This window comes from Aplidium turbinatum, chromosome 2 (assembly GCF_918807975.1).
Source record: "Aplidium turbinatum chromosome 2, kaAplTurb1.1, whole genome shotgun sequence".
Taxonomy (NCBI): Eukaryota; Metazoa; Chordata; class Ascidiacea; order Aplousobranchia; family Polyclinidae; genus Aplidium; species Aplidium turbinatum.
In genome coordinates, this window is record NC_137473.1 from 12,192,257 (window position 1) to 12,206,109 (window position 13,853).

Sequence of the window (13,853 nt, forward strand, 5' to 3'; positions counted from 1 at the left end):
GCCTAGTTTTGTTTGAATTTACTAGTTTTGATCTTTCCAAGGCGGCACTTTTTCAGTTGTTTGTGCAATCTGACTCCTTACGTCAGGAGTTCAGCTTTTTTACATTGATTCAACGTATGCAGGCGTTGAATCAGTGTAAAAAGGGTTGACTGGTTAAGTGGTTAACTGAGTTTCCGTAATCAACATGTGTTCGAAATTTGCATCGTTCGATTACTTCGAACACACGTTCTTTTGAACGCCGCACAGAGGTTCTCACAACTCGCCTACATGCAAAGCGGCCAGAATTCACTCCAATCCGACTTCAAAATTGGTATCATGTTAAACTCCGAATCCACTCCATTCCAAAATCAAATTATGGGTTAACGTGATTCCAGCCATTGCGTGTAACCAGAAATAGAAGTGCAAAAAAATCTTCGTCAACTTTAGATAGCAAGTAAAGGTTTTTAGTAGCACACTTATAAGCATTATTGCTTTGTCGAAAATCGGGGGGACGGTTTTTATTTTTTTTTCTTCAAACAGAACTAACTATACGAGACTTATTTGATTTAACTAAAACGCAGAGTTGCTGTACCAAACTCCGAATTCACTCCACACTGAAAATTCAAATCCACTCCGTTTTCTGAAAATCGGGCAAACTCTGGCTCTGATTCCACTCCATACGCAACACTGCACCTCTGGCCAGCGCAGCCTCAACAACCAAGTCTCGTGTCAGTCGTGTCTTGCACATTGGGGTAGGCTGAAAAGCTGATAAATAGAACTAGAAAATTATTTCCTAGATTTTGGGGTGTGGCACCCTCTATCGGCCGTGCCACCCAGCCCAAAAGGTCAAATCGCCATATCTTGAAAACTATTCCGACTGGAAGGGTCAAACAAAGCTCCAAAGAAGCAGAAACACAAAGCTTCTATAGCCTTTCATTCTTTTCAGCTAAACAAGATTTCGATCTGCTAGATCAGGGGTGGCCAAAGTTTTCTGGGAGTGGGCCGCATTTTGCAATTCGTAAATGTTAACTAGCTACAGTGACTTTTCCTGACCCCTTTCATAATGGTTTTCTTGAAATAAGTTAGCATGTTTCTATCTTTTTTTCTAAACTCATACCGTATTATGTTTTGCAAAGATTTGTTCTCACTTTGGTAGTCAGAAACAAGACCAAACTGAATTCAATTAAATCATTTGCTTTGAGCAATTGACAAAACACCCATAAAGCTACGTTGTCTAGAAACCATGAACCTCACATATGAAAATAGACTCATGTCATTTCAAAACTTTAAATAAGGTACCGGTATCTACAGAGTGCGAACAAGGAAATCTATCGCATAGTAGGTTAACAATCATAACGACTTCCTCAATTAATAAGCCAATTCAAATCAACTGCAAGCAACTACTATCATAATTTCCGCTTCGTATCATACTTTCCAAACTTTTTGTGCGTGTATTCACCGACTTGTTGGTCATGGCAGTTTCCGTCTGCAGGTGCAACAATAGAATCACGTGTTCGACAGCAAAAATTATATTAAATGAGAATAAACAAGTCCTTTCAGGTAAAAACCACTTGCGAAAAGATTCAAAGAAAAAACCTCAAACAGAAATATAGACAAAATTATATTAACCTGTACCAATTGACCAGAGGTGGGCATCCGCTACTTTTGTCTTAAACTGACACAGAAAGCACTTTATTCTGACGTCAAAATGCCCTTGAAAACGAATGACATCATTCTGTAAAATAATTGTAAAATACAGCTGTGTTGACGTAAAGGATGAAACCGATGTGTTAATTTCAATACCCAGGTCAAATTTAGTTCATTGCGTATGCACTATGCAAAAATCGCTCAGTTTCGAACCCAAGCGGCTCTTGTTTAAGCTCATAATTGAGAATATCTGCCTCCACAAACATGTTGAGGTGAACAAGCTCAACGATTTCTTTGCAAAACGGTCACATTTCGGATTTTTTTTTATCCCACCGCTGGTAAAAAAGCACAAGGAAAAGATATTGTGGTTTACTTTGGCATTACAGTGAAGCTTAGTTATCTGCAGTGACCTTAGCCTCATTAGGGTTTAAAAGTGAATAGCAATAAGTCCTTTCCAATTGCGGCAAAATCCCGAAAGCAGTCGTTGAATTCGCTAGAAAAAAAATGGAATGATCGTCTATCACTCATTAGTCCACTCTTTTGAACAATACTAATAGTTGACTTCGCTATTATTATGCACAATATATTATATTATATACAGTAGAACTCGGTTAATCCGGATTCGATTTGACCGGCGATTCCATCCGGATTAGGCGAAGATCCGGATTAACCGATGACGGTTCTATCAAGCCTGACGTTACCTAAATAGAAGGGTATCGGTAAAAATCACCGAAATTGAACGCATTAGTGTGGTCATCTGTCAATTCCGAGACGCGTGATCACCATATTAGCGATAGAATTCTTTTGAAATGCAGTATGCATGTAAAACGAATGTATTTGTAGAGTAGACTCTGCGTCTAATGCAAGAACATACTGGCAAAAATATCTTCAGACATGCGTGTCGGAATAATCTGTAGTCACTCAAAACTTTTGAAAACAGTTACAGAAGACGAGTTTCTTCGGAAAACTTACAAAAAATCAAACAAAGTCTTCTATTGGAAAAACATCACCGACATACCGCCGAAAATTCCACCGACATCTTTTCAAGTTACAGTACGAGTTTGGGCATTTGCGCACAAATTTTGCGTTAGGGGGGATTACTGTTCATGAAAAGAAGAAATCCGCAATAATTTATTGCGTCACATTAATGGAACAATAGATAAGAAATTTCTCCAATAAGCCACGTTACGTTTTAGCATAAAATGGCAAAACTGTCGGGAAAATCCGGATAAAGCGATAGAGAAAGCGCAACTTTTGTCCGGAATAGGCGAAGATCCGGATTAAATAATCCGGATAATCCGAAGCTGTTTCTCAAGAAAAAGATTACAAATCATTTGTACTTCCAGTTTCATCCGGATAAGGCGAAGATCCGGATTAACCGAATCCGGATTAACCGAGTTCTACTGTATGTATATAATGATTCTAACTTTTCTCTAGTCTGTGAGAAAATGCCGTCTTGATTAATATTTTAAAATGCAAGTTTTATGATTTCTGTTTGTCCGCAGGCTGAAAATAACACATTGTGAAACAATAGGCACAATGGCACATGCCACAATGGCACAAAAACGTTTTGCGGGCCGGACATTGGACACCCCTGCATTAGAGGCTTTGTCAGTCTGAAGATAAAGACTCAAACCTACCAACCAAGACTTTGTAAATAAGAGAAAGGACAACCTCAAGCAACACTGATTCCACAAACCATCAGGGTTTGCAGCAATTGAGCAATGCACTTCAAAGACAGCTTCACATTCAGAGGCAACAAATGGATAAATAAATATTTTACAAAAACACCGTAACAAACAAAAATTTCACTCTGTCAATCAAGGTGATCAAGCTTATGCCAATAACAGTGGTTCAAAGTCTCTATGAATATCCAAGAATTGACCAGCTTCCAAAGAGGCTTTCTAAATTTAAGAATAAAGAGTTCCTAATCATTTAATCAACAAACAACCATGCATTTCTAGCAAGGACTAGATAATGTATTCTATGAAAACTAAAGTGCTATTGATGTTTGTCAATAAAATCTGTTGGTGCTAATTCTAATAATTAACACATATAATTATCCTTGGGCATAATAGAAAACTCCAATCAATGGCATAGCCATCAGCCAGCCTAAAATTTTGAGGGGGGCCAAACTTTTTAACTAAGTATTTTGCATATTTCAAGAAAAAATGCTGAATTGACAAACTAATTTATATATAGTTATTTAAAAGATAAGTATTAAATATATAGCTAGTTTTTATCGATATAAAATTTACTTTTCCAACACTTTTTTTAACTAAAACATACTATATTATACATAGGCGCCGAGTTTTCGAAATAGCTGGGCGGGCGAACACATACTGTCACGTCATAGAGGTTATTTTGTGCGTTTTTCAAAAGGGCGATTTTGCTAGGTTGTTGGGCTAGCCTAGTTTTACATTTAAGTCTATGTCTCCTCTAACACGATTTGGAAACAAGTAATAAATATAATTGCTACGCAACAACGTCTGGTCCTCGTAATTCAGTTCCGCATATTTTTTGTGATTGGTATGTGCGGGTTGCGGGACGAAAACTGCAATACTGTACTAGTTCCATAATTACATTACTATTGTTGATACAACACGATAACACACACACAATACATCGGTGGGTTCATACGATAAGTCGCTCCTAGCGGGTGCACAGATAAGAAACAAGATGCTGTAATGCAACGCAGAAGTGATTTTGCGGCAATTTAGCTCCCGAGAAGCCCATAGTGGGGAAAAGAACGAAAGGTATAAAACACGTTTTTACAAACGGCGCTCCATAGCACAGTTAAACAAAAAATGTGTTTTTCCGAACAGTGCTTTCGGAAATAAACTGCGCAATTATTTTGTCTTCGTCAAGTACATCAACTTCTTCTTTGTGAGCGGTGATGATGCAGGCATGGTTAAGACGTTTCTGCGTCATGGTAGTTTCCAAGTAGGTTTTCACTCTTCGCAGTGTGCTAAAAGATCGCTCCGCCTCGCATGAAGTGCACGGCAAGGTCAAATACAGCTTGGCAAGTTTAGAGATGGTCGGATAAACTAGCTGCTTTTTTTCTTCTTTACTTAAATACGAACACAAATCGTCACCAGTTGTGAGAACTAAATTTTTGGAGATTTTATAAGTACTGAATCTTCTGATTTCGGAAATCAATTCTGCTGAATTAATATCCGGAAAATGGCGTGTTATATCTGCTGATGAAGCTTTTACATCTCCTTTCAGCAAGTCTTCCATAATTTCTACAAACTCTAAGTTGTTCGTAGAGTAGCGTGTGCTCAAAAAATTAGAAGCATTGGATAGAACGTCTGCATAAACTTGTCCAAAATAATCATCAGAAGAAGGGGTGTTGCTGCTTGAACGACATCGGCTGGTACGAATATTTGGTTCATTTATTTTCAGAGCAAGTGCAGCATCTTTGCAATGGTTTCAATTGTAATGACAACCAAACCAACGGTTTCATCCGGCCAAACCAACACGTGTACACAGTTTAACATCAGTGACATAACAGACGCAACTGTGATGATTGAGACGACAAAATAGAGCATTTTGGCAGCAGTTTTTTATTAATAACGTCGTTTGAGAGAAAATTACTCCTATGAAGAACAATGCTACAGTTTTTACACCGATGTTAAAACGGTTATAGGCAAATTGTTCGTAAACAGTTGTTCGTAAAACGATTGTTCGTAAAACAATTGTTCGTAAACTGTTGTTCGTAAAATGAAATCCGTAAAACAATTCTTCGTAAAGCATTTCTTCGTATACATCAAATTTCAACTGCATGCACGAAAAAATGCTTTAGGAAGAATTGTTTTACGAAGAATTAATTTTACGAACAATTATTTACGAACAACTGTTTACGCAAAAACGTCGGACACCGTTAAAACAATGTAAAAGCAGTGGAAATTGCGGTCAGACTTTTGCCGCGAATGAAGTTCCTCACAGGTTTGCGCAATTTACTTGATTTATAGCACTGGGCTACGAGTGTTAGAGTGGAGACAAACGGCGCGGCATGGACACTTTTGCTCGTTTAACGGCGAATCAACGTTGTTTAACGTTGCATGAATGTAACAATGGCAATAATTGACGAAAACTAATCGCTTAATTAGTAGGGCCTTTCATATGGCGACAAAACCCTGCGAATAAGGTAAGTAGGCTAATATCAGAAGGTGGCAGATGGTTACAGAAATTTTGGGACTTAAAATTGCATTAATTTTTTCTTTTTAATTCCTGAAATGTCCGGCGGGCGCGGCGCCGGTGATATTATATATTTACAACACCATAAGCAAATAAGGTTTTAAATGCCATACTGCCAATGACACTGCCATAAATGACGCCTTGCATAATAGGACCGGATGCCTGCAACCTACGCCATCGAACAATCTCCCTGTTCTTGCAGGCATTATGTCTCTTTGTTGTCGCGCTACGAACCCCAACTACTTGCTCCACTCAAGTGTCTATGAGTCCATATGTGAGTAATTCCTGCAACTGAAATCAAAACACCCATTTGTAAAGGCCGCACAACTCTTGATAACAACCGCTGAAGACCAATCTATTATTGCGGCTACCTGGGCGGACCACCAATGGAGCTCGTAGTGGAAGTAGAACTCTTCAAGTCTCTAAAGTTTCATCTCCGACACCTGCCCCCATTCATCGAGAATACTTTTGCCAAGGAAGGCCTGAGACTGAGTGCGTCTCAACCGGCTGCGTAGTGCGTACTGGCGTCGGACTGCTCTACTCCAATATGCACAAATAGAAAATGGCTCCATCCGCAATCTGTGAGTGTGGCAAGGAGGAACAAACCACAAACCACACCATATGCAACTGCGCCATTTACCATGCACCAAATGGTCTGCGTGAACTGGATGACAAATCTATTCAGTGGCTGCTCGACACCTGCCCAAACATCTAGACCAGGGGTCACCAGCCTTTTTTGCATGCGGGCCACTTTGGCACTAAGGAGAACTGGGCGGGCCGCACTAATAAAATGTTTCGTAGGTTGACTCTTATGCTAGAAAAGAACGCATTTTGTACCCAGTATCCAGTGTTACATGTTGTTCATATTTATGTTAGAATTCCGCAGCAAGAAAATTAATCGAACAACGCTACTGCCAGGCCAATCTCCTTTTACAACACTTTTGACTTTTTTAACAATGCCCATGGCCACCTAAAGATACGGCCTGATTTGTCACATTTTGCAGAAATTTCCAGGTTTTTCTAACTTTGGGCAAACGTTTAAATAAATTTTTCTAAAACTTAGATTTGTACGCTTTCTTTATTCTTTTCCCCAGATGACACAATAGGTTTTAACATCCTCGCATGTTGAAAAACAAATATGATAAAATTTGATTTCGAAGATTTTAGTCAGACTGTTAATTTTCAATAACAGTCTGATTTTGGAAACCGCAAAAAGTAAAAACATCTCAAAAAATGTCAGTCAAGCACTAGCAGTAGCTGACATAATCAAAATCTGCAAAATGTGACAAATCAGGCCATATCTCCAGGTGGCCATGCAATGCCTAATAAATGAGGGCTGAGGCCACTTGTTTTGCGCACTTATAGCGAGGCGAGCGGTTTCATCAGAATATTCATTGCCAAGCAAAAGTGGTGCTGTCACTTCGCTTCACAAAAGATATCTTGCAATTAACAGTTTCAGTAAACAAGGAAATGTTTGACACATTGCAATACAGGCAACAATAGTGACCTGCAAACATATCAGCGAAAAGTAGGCTCCAATAATAGGGAAAAAGAAACCAGGCACCATGAAACAAACGCTTGTGGAAATCCACGAAAAAACGTTTCTATCGTAATTCATGAAAAGTCTTCCCTCTAAAAAAGGAATGAGTTAGTTTTTCATCCTTTTTGTGAGAGTCTATAAAACCGTCTTTCTTTGATTATAGACAACTGTCACTTGCGGCGCTTATCAGTAGGCTATGGCAAGAATTGTTGATTAACAACATTTTGCAGTACTAAGCTAAATATTTTCATAATACAACCAGAGAAAGTCTTTAAATTTATATATATATATTACATTTTGCCAATTCATTATAAACTGAGTTGGCACACCAACCTATTTTGCCAACAAGAACTTCCATAAAGGGAACACTGCTCGTAAAACACAATAACGGTGAAACGCACACTAGTGTTTACATGACATTTACAAACTTAAAATAAGCAACCCTACGCTCACAGACAATTTCGACATTCGAAAACAGACGTTTTAATCACCCACTGGGACAGTATGGCTGGACAATGGACATCGCATTGGAATAACTTTAAGCGACCCTCACCTAAAACTACAATATGATTGGTCGGTCGGTGGAATCGTATGCAAAGCGAAAATATGCTTCCCGGAAAGTATTTTTTGCCTTAATGCTCTTTAACTCCTCAAGAAAAGTATTTTTGGTTATACTTGTACGCTGATACCTTCCGCGGGCCGCTCATAACAGCGGGGCGGGCCGCCAGTTGGTGACTCCTGATCTAGACCGTCTCATAACCACTGCTCAAGGGTGATAAAAGGCAGACCCCCTCAACTTCTGGAGTGGCAAAGAAGGTTCACACAAAAAAGCAAATACCACCACAATTAAAATGACAATCGTTGCTTCGCCAACTAGGCCAGTAACCAAATAACTCGATTTATCTTCTCATTTATCTTTCACAATGGTAATGAAGCACATAGACTAGGCTACTAGTCTGCAAGAGGATCAGGAGTGATCACTAAGCCATGTCTTGCACTAAAAGACCTTTCAGCTTCATCAGTTGTTGCGAGTAATGCCACAATGACATGGATTGCAAAATACGTGTTTGTACATGACTCAAGTGACCTGCCATTGTTGATGTACCATATAGCCAGACAATTTTTTTTGAAATTTTTCTATGAATACATTCCAAGCAACCTGCCGAGAGAAATCTACATCTTCAAACTCTTTACAAATTTGGGATCTAGTATCCTTAGCTGATCGGTGGTTTAGCAGCCAGGATCTTACATATTTTTAGTGGTAAATTGAGCCACAGGTGGTCCATTGGAATTAATATGCATAAACATCAAACAGCCCACATTATCAATGGTCCTCAAGGGGTTTAGTAGTTAGTATGAGGTGCAACCTATTTCTTTCCCTGAACACTTCGTACCCCCATTTCGTACCCTGAAAGATCGAGAAAAAATTTACAACATAGCCGAAGCCGCTGATCGGAGTTGCCGCAAACATTCCAAAATTTCTCTCGATCTTTTCAGGGGACAAAATAGGTTGCAGGCCTTGAAATTCGATTTTGTTGACAGCGGACAAATGTGTCCGCCTGTCCGGTCTGAGCAGCTATCTTGGCGAACACACCAGTTTGAACGTCGATTATCATGCTTAATTACTTTATCTTGAACTATATCTACGGTTTAGAAAACTTTTTTAAATTTCAGCGAAGTCACTCTGAAAGGCTTTCATCAGACCAACAACCTGCGCTTAAAGAGTCAAACGTTTCACTAGGCTTTTTTCCTTAGGTTTGTTTTTGCGTGTCATGTGGCGAAAGTGATGAAGAGCAAGTAGCTTCATTGTCCTCAATCTCACTCATAGAATTTCCGGTTCTCCTACTGAATCGTCCGCCTTGGTCATTGACGTCATCAGACGATGTGACAGCACACAAAAAGGCACAACTACTTTTGGGAAGAAGGAAAAGGGTGAAAAACCGCGGAAGAAGTGGAATGGATATAGATTTTTAAAACTTTCATAGTGCCTCCACCAAATGTGCCGCAGTATTCTCATTTCTGATCGTAGTGATCGGATTTTAACAATTTAACTACCATTGGAAGCACGATACTGCATCTACCCGAATCAATTGGTTGCAAGTTCAGGTTCCCTAGGTCATTCCTTACTGTAATACCAAAACTTAGCCTACTCCTTATCTAATTTTGTAACCAACCTTGCCTTATCAATATTACTCGGAGATCAAAGCCAGTCATTGTGATGTAAGACTTAACTAACTTGCACTGATTAGTGTAGAAGTAGGTACTCCCATCCATTCTTAGCAAAGAATTCACCTTTGTTATGTTGATTCAATGTCATCAACCATTGAAGCAAAGCTTTTCTGCTTAAATGGAAGCTAAGGGATACAGTATTACCAGTAACATTTTCTAGATAAGCGCTAGAATGCGCTGAAAATTATACTTTCGCAACAATTGTTCATGCTATGCAATGACGTCAGGGTAAGAAATGTTTAAGCCAAGAATTCAACCTATTTCGTTGCCAGAACACTTCGTACCCCGATTTGAGGGTACGAAATGGGGGTAAGAAGTATTCAGGGGACGAAATAGGTTGCATCCGTTAGTGCTGTAGTGTCAAGAATCAGTAAGGATAGCATAGGCACACCAGAGGGTACCGGAATAGGCTAAAGGCTACTATAGTTGCTTGAAAAAGCAGAGTATACTACGTATACCGCCGTATACCCTCGAATACAGCAGTGCCTAACAGCTTATTGCTAAACACAAGAGGCTACAAGTAAACAAATGCAAGACTAATTGCAATCTAAAAACATAGCAAAATAAACAGATAAAATAATAATAGATAATAAAATAATATATTGCTCACCTCACACACAAAATATAAATATATTACATGCTTTATCTATCCTATTAACAATTAATCGAACGAAAATGCTCTGCCAAAGTATTGGGGCCTACATTCAGTGAATATCACAGTGCACATCATTTTTACTTCGTATTTACTTCTGGGAACGTGAAGGCGTGGTATGTTATGTAAAAAACATGGCTTTATTGGAGTCATTACATCATGGATTCAATTCCCTTTTTGAGGTGCGCAGCCGCAGTCCCTGTTAGCTTCATTCTACGCAACCACGCACAAAAACAACAAAAAATTTCAGTAAAACGTCAAGTTCCTCAAATTTTTGGGAAACCACCAAAATGCATGCAAGTGTTGCCAAACAGCACGCAAACACTTAATCTATTAGTGCCGCTTCCCTACAAGGACGTGAAAAGTGGGTATGTTAGATTCCGAATTGCTTTCTTCAGATTGCTGGGATAATAACTTTTTCTCTTAGGTTAGAATAACATTATAGCCATAGAAACAGCGCAAGAGTATTTTCTTAAATAAATTTTAGTGTTCTTAAATAGATTTTAGCTTCAAGATCAAGCGGCGCTGGTTCGACTCTGGGGGTGTGCGCTTGAGCAACACACGTTAAGGACTGCTCTCTATTCAGCGGCATCTAATGGATGGAATAATTCCTCGGCAACAAGACTTCAACAATCGGAAACTTCAATCTGTCAATCTCCATGACCGGGCCTGCGTCAGTGATTCAAAGCCTACTTGTAGAGTCTACAAGTATGCGAAACTGCCAGGATTAAGCTCTTCAAAAAGCTTTCCCAGTCCGAGGATAAAGATTCAGTCAATCAACCATACAACGTTCAAGGTGGATCTTTTATGAGGTATGGAGCCAGCACATGGTACACGAACTATTACAGGTATGGAGCCAGCACTGGTAGGCTACACGAACTACAAATCGAGGTATGTAGGCTAACATTGTTTTTAATCAACTTTGTGTTTTGATAAATCTATTAATAGGCTATGTATAGCTATTTGCCCAAAGTGAAACCAGGGACTATAATTTTTTCTGAATATAACTTAGAAGTTAGGTGAGTCCTTGTAGGGACGCTTGGGCTCTGGCCTGGACGCTTTTTCGCCAAACTGTAGACATATTAACAAGTTCGCCTAATGCTATAGGATTTTGTATGTCTTCATGTTTGAAGCAAAAACGAACGTTATTTTTAACGAGCTGATATTCAATCTCCAAACCGTGCGCTTTGGTTGAGGTAGCCCAGTAAGTTAGGTTAGAATTTAGGCGCTTTCACTGTTTTTGTACTGTAACTTGAGATCTTGCTGTAAATGTTTATGTATCTTTAATTTATCTTTAAAACAAGTTCAAGTATAATTAAATTTTTGCACTCTTTATAGGAAAATTCATTTCACTGTTCAAGAAATTTTGGAAGACGTTCCACCCAAGCAGTCCATTAATATTGTAATTTTTCCTCCTGATAAATCCGGCAACGTGAGCGATGAGGACAGTGCAAATAGGCCTAATGATGAGGGTGTCACCACCAACAGCGTGGCTTAACGGTTAGGAAGGAATAGTCACTTCGATGACGTGGGACGGGTTCGATTTCCACCCTTGCCTATAGCCTACTCCTTTTTCTTCTTTAATTACCAAACAAAGTTCCAAGCAAGAATCAACTCTTTGGCTGAATGTAATAGTCTGGGAGCCTACGACAGAAGATTTCACCCCATAAGGTACAAAAAGTTTGACCCCTTGAAGTTACTGGGGTCAACCATGTCACTCACAAAAAGTATGGAAGATTGACCGCACCGGGTGGATCTGGACCCTAGAGCCCCCTAAAAAGCCCAAAATGGGGGTTAATTTCACCCCATAAGGTACATGGACCAAACTTGGTGAAAACGAAGTTCTATGTCAGGACATCACAAAAATATCAAATCTAACAATATTTTCGAGTGGAAAGGTGATGTAAGACCCCCCAAAGTGGCCCTCCAGGGGGTTAATTTCACCCCATAAGGTACATTAACCAAAGTTGGTCAAAACGAAGTATTATGTCAGGACATCACAAAAATATCAAATCTAACAATATTTTCGGGTGGAAAGGTGATGTAAGATGCCTTCAAAGTGACTTCCCTTAATGTGACCCCCTTGGAAGGTTTATTTCACCCCATAAAGTACATGGACCAAACTTGGTCAAAATGAAGTCTTATGTCAGGACATCACAAAAATATCAAATCTAACAATATTTTCGGGTGGAAAGGTGATGTAAGATGTCATCAAAGTGACTTCTCTTAATGTGACCCCCTCGGAAGGTTTATTTCACCCCATAAAGTACATGGACCAAACTTGGTCAAAACGAAGTTTTATGTCAGGACAACACAAAATATCAAATCTAACAATAGTTTTGGGAGGAAAGATGATGTAAGACTCCCCCAAAGTGACCCCCAGTGGATTAATTGCACCCCATAAGGTAGGCTATATGGACTAAAGTAGATTAAATCGAAGTCTTATTTCACGGCATAACAAAAATATCAAATCTAACAATATTTTCGGGTGAAAAGGTGATGTAAGATGTCATCAAAGTAACCCCCAGAGGGTTATTTCACCATAGAGTAGGCTATATGGACCAAACGTGGTCAAAACGAAGTCTTAAATAGGACATCACAAAGTATCAAATCTAACAATACTCTCAATTGGGAAGGTGATAAAAGACCTACCCAAAAGTGAATCTCCTCCTATAGTTTAATTTACTTCATCCCTTACTCGAACCAACCTTGGTGTAACGGAAGTGCTATGCCAGGACAGTACGAATGGATTAAATTTAAAAATATTTTTATATTGGTTTTGGTGAAATACATTCACAATTAAGCTGTCCCATGATGCATGAAATGGAACTATAGCCTACTTTACAAAAAGTTTTTGTATAAATCATATTCAGTCAATCGAAAAAAGGCAACAGGACATGACAATACATGGCTTTGTAACACCAAAAACAGAAAGTACATAAGAAGCATATAGGCTACAGTAGTCAGAAAATTGATCCAAGATCTTGAATCTTGATACGACCACTAAATGTGGACTTAATCGAACAACTGACTATCCAAATCAAAACGTTTCGAAATGAATCATTTGGAACGTTAATTCAAGCAGTAATGAACATTTTCCAGCTGCTACAATAAATAACCCAATGTAGTAAATTTTTGTTTAATGCCATTTGCTTCATGTCTCCAATCAGTTATTGTAACTGTTCATTCATCAACAGAGATTGTTTGTGTAAATGTAAATGGTCGTTTCTTTATTCTTCATTGTCACTGCTGTCGCTTGTCCTGTTGCCTTTTTTCGATTGACTGAATATGATTTATACAAAAACTTTTTGTAAAGTAGGCTATAGTTCCATTTCATGCATCATGGGACAGCTTGTGAATGTATTTCACCAAAACCTATATAAAAATATTTTTAAATTTAATCCATTCGTACTGTCCTGGCATAGCACTTCCGTCACACCAAGGTTGGTTCGAGTAAGGGATGAAGTAAATTAAACTATAGGAGGAGATTCACTTTTGGGTAGGTCTTTTATCACCTTCCCAACTGAGAGTAGGCCTATTGTTAAATTTGATATTTTGTGGTGCCCTAGAAGACTTCGTTTTGACCACGTTTGGTCCATGTACTCT